Source organism: Malania oleifera, chromosome 4 (genome assembly GCF_029873635.1).
Source record: "Malania oleifera isolate guangnan ecotype guangnan chromosome 4, ASM2987363v1, whole genome shotgun sequence".
Lineage (NCBI taxonomy): Eukaryota > Viridiplantae > Streptophyta > Magnoliopsida > Santalales > Ximeniaceae > Malania > Malania oleifera.
This window is the reverse complement of record NC_080420.1, coordinates 73976418-73980668: the sequence shown is the minus strand read 5'-3', so window position 1 is coordinate 73980668 and position 4251 is coordinate 73976418. Positions and strand designations below refer to the sequence as shown.

The 4251-nt window shown below is 35.9% G+C and overlaps 1 non-coding gene across 1 annotated transcript; it reads right to left on the bottom strand.

Moving 5' to 3' along the window:
• Window positions 1-1519: 1519 nt before the first annotated feature.
• On the bottom strand, window positions 1520-1625 carry LOC131154639 (small nucleolar RNA R71). Its single transcript, XR_009136556.1, has one exon. It is a non-coding gene; the product is annotated as a small nucleolar RNA R71 (small nucleolar RNA).
• Window positions 1626-4251: the final 2626 nt, after the last annotated feature.

Below are 4251 nucleotides of genomic sequence, written 5' to 3'. Positions count from 1 at the left end.
CAACCCGATGACTTGCTTACTCTCTCTCTCTCTCTCTCTCTCTCTCTCTCTCTCTCTCTCTCTCTCTCTCTCTCTCTCTCTATTCTCTTTTTTTTTTTTATTTGAATCTTGAATAATTGTTTGGATCTAATTTTTATTATTAAAAAGTCAGTCTAGTTAATCTCTTTTATTTCAAACTCTTTTTTTTACAATAGCTTTTATTTTTAAGTCTCTTTATTGAAGGTTTTTAAAGTCTAAATTTTTAATTAGTTTTTTTTCTTGTTTGAATTAATTATTGTCTTAAGTTTTTCTTGGGGGATTACTCAACTTAATTTGCATCTCTCTTATTTAAATTCTGTTTAAGGGCTCAATTAATTTTCTTAGTGTTTTATTAGTAAAGATAGTTTTTTTTAGTATTAAGTAATTTGTTAGATTTCAATTTTGTATGATCTCCATTAAATCTTATATGTTTTAGTTGGATTTTCATTATTGTTTAGCATAGTTGGTTTTATGTAGTTGAATGTTTGTAGGGTTTATTTACTCCTTCATACTAGTCTTGAGTTTGGTAGTTTTTTTTAGTTATTTTTATGCATGTTTAATCTTTGCCTTGTTTAAAATTCTATTACAACATCTAAAAAATTTCAGGAACCCGAATCTGAACTGTGTTCTATAAACTTTTATTTTCTTATTTTCTTTTAGAATTACACAAAATTTGGGATTAAACTGCATTCTCTGAGGAGATGATCTGACCCTTGGGCTAATTATTACATGACCGAACTCCTATACTTGGGATAGCTTTCGAGTTGCTCATTTTTAGAGTGAGTCAAGTTTTGACACCATTGCCAAGGAGTGTTAAATTTAATTTCAAAATTTGTGTTTTTCCTATTATTTTTATTTTTAATTAAAAAATTAAAAAAATGGAAAAAATAAAATAAAGAAAAATGAAAATTTTTTTTTTTGAAAAATTTGATCATGCTTGTTTGCTGCCGTGTTGGTGAATTTCTGCTGTTTGCATTGATGTTTGATGCTTTGTGTCAGAAATATTTCGAATAGACTGTCTAAAAAAATCACTTAGCACCAACAGTGACACAAAACACAGAATCTAATTGTTCTCTGGTTAGTTTTACGAGTGATACTGAAATTGATTTGAATAATCTTTTTGAAGAAAATTTTTAGGGAGTTATGGTTGCACCACATACACTTTAAGATTTTCTATAGCCGTCTACACCTTCTCACATTGTTTTACTACAAGATGCACCGAACTTCACAATTAAGCATAGTCTGTTATCTGTGATACCCCAGTTTCACGGGATGGATTCTAAGAGTCCATTTCAGCATTTGACAGATTTTGAGTTGGTCTGTACCACTTTTATTAATATGGTTGGAACTGATGAGTATGTCAAACTTCGCTTATTTCCTTTTTCTTTGAAAGATAAGGGAAAAATCTTGTTTAACTTTCTGAGACCTAACTCTATTACTAGTTGGGCTGAAATACAACGTGAATTCTTAGACAAATTCTTTCCTTTTCAGAGAACCTAGTACCTATAGGAGCATATCAGTTAGTTCATACAGAAAGGTGACGAGACCTTCTAGGCTTGTTGGGAGAGGTTCAAGGATCTGATGAATATCTATCCACATCATAAATTCGAATCTTAGAGGTTAGTCAATTATATACTGCTCTTACCCCTGAATGTAAACAATTTGTAAAGATTATGTGCAATGAGGAGTTCTTCAGCAAGGAACTAGATCAGGCTCTATCATTCTTTGATTACTTAGCTAAAAGTGCCCAACAATGGAACACGCGATATGATCAGGCACCAATGACAACACAACCTCTCAGAGCAATCGGTGGTGGAGGTAAATACGAGGTCAAAAAGGAGACTAATCTATAGACTCTTGTTGCTGCTTTGTCTAAGAAACTAGAGGTTATGGATTTAAAGAAAGTGAAAGCTACGAAATTAGTGGAGGTATGTTCTATTTGTGAGACCCCTAACCATAAGATTCGGGTTTGTCCATTTCTACCAGTATGGCAGGAGAGTAGATCTAATTAGATGCAATTAGAAAATTGGGTCAACAAATCTCAAAATCATCCATTCTCGAACACCTATAACCCGGGATAGAGGAATCACCAAAACTTCTAATGGAGGAATGATTAGTCTGGTCCATCTTCCTCATAGTTTCAACAACTTCCTCAATCTTATGCACCACCTCCGCAGCCGCTATATCATCCAGTTGCAGCTCCTCAATAGCAATATCAGCCACAACAGATCTTTTAGAGCTATGCATCTCCAGGATTTCAACCTAATTTAACTCCTATTCCATCAAAGAAACCTTATGATGATGGTGTGGCACAGATAGCAAACACTCTTCAACAATTTATGTAGAATAACAATAAGACCATAAATGAGCTACGAGGCACTATTAATAAGATAAGTATATAGTTGAATGCTTTTAAAAAAAAGGAAACTTCCAGCACAGCCTCAACCTAATCCCCAGGTATATCAACAAAAACAGCAACCTGTGCATAATGTTTCGGGAGATTCTTTTGAGTCAGCAAATCCATCATTACCTTAAGGAGTGGAAAGAAGTTTCCCATCCTGAAATACCCATTGATCAAAAAACAGTTGCTCCAACACCTGAAGTTGCAACTAAGACGGATGAAGCAAAAGAAAATCAGATGAAGCAAACTCAGATCCAAAGAAGTTAGGTAATAAGGAGGATGAGACTATTAAGGAGTATCAACCTGTGGTATCCTATCCTTAGAGGTTGACATCTGGTCAAAAGAATAAGTATCACATTGAGATTCAAGAAATCTTCAAACAAGTGAAGACTAATATTCCACTTTTGGATGCCATACAACAAGTTCCAGCATATGCAAAATTCCAAAAGGACCTGTGCACAGTGGAAAGAAAACTGAATGTAAAGAAGAAGGCCTTCTTGACTGAGCAAGTTAGTGTGTTGATATTGAGTCAGACTCCTCAAAAACTCAGAGATCCTAGTTTTCCCATTATTTCTATCATGATTGGTGAATCTCGTATCGGGAGAGCTTTACTTGATTTGTGGAGTAGTGTGAACTTGCTCCCATTTTAGATATATAAGCAATTGGGTTTAGGTGAGCTGAAGAAAACTTTCATGATGCTACAATTGGCAGACATATTAGTAAAAGTTCCATGAGGCGTTATTGAGGATGTATTGGTTCAAGTTGACAAATTTTACTATCCAGTGGACTTTGTTGTTTTGGACATGCTGCAGCCTACCTCCACCATATGCCAGGCCCCTATTATTCTTGGGCGACCATTCCTTGCTACCTCCAATGCCTTGATTAATTTTTGAAGCGGAGTACTTAAGCTCACATTTGGAAATATGACATTGGAGATGAACGTGTTCAATGCTCACAAGATGTCGAGTGGGTGTGACGATGCAAAAGCACATGCAGTTGATGTAATAGATGATTTGGATATTTTAGAGCTGCTGTCGGTACTTGATGTTGATGGTGCGTTTGAAAATGATTCTTCTAAAAAACTTGAGGTATTTGATGAAAAATTGCCATAATCAGAGGGGCAATTCCCAAAGATGGATGGTTCCCCTCACTTGTTAGATGCGAGTTACATACGCCAACTTTTGAAGTTATTAACCTGCCAGAAGTTATGACGTCATCGGAAGAAGAATTTATGACACTTGAGCTAAAGCCATTACCTGAAGAGCTGAAGTATGTTTTCCTGGGCCCAACAGAGGGTACATTCCCGGTGGTAATCTCTTCTTGCCTTACTCTTAAACAAGAAACTGAGTTATTGCAGGTACTAAGGAAGCATCGAGGAGCGATAGGATGGACCATTGTAGACATCAAGGGTATCGACCCTTCGATTTGTACTCACAACATCTTCTTGGAAGGAGATGCTAGACCAGCTTGTGATGCGCAGCGGAGATTGAATCCAACCATGATGGAGGTGGTAAAGAAAGAAGTGCTAAAATTATTAACTGCCGACATCATCTATCCGATCTTCGACAGCAAGTGGTTAAGAACGACACAGGTAGTTCCAAAAAAATCTGGTTTGACTGTCATTGAAAATGCTAATGGAGAGTTGATCCCATCTAGGAAAGTAACGGGTTGGAGAATGTGCACTGATTATCGTAAATTGAATTTGGTTAGCCGAAAAGATCACTTCCCGCTACCCTTCTTAGATTAGATACTCGAAAAAGTAGCTGGTAATTCCTTTTACTATTTCTTGGATGGATTTTATGGTTATTATCAAATTGCTCTAGCACTTGAGG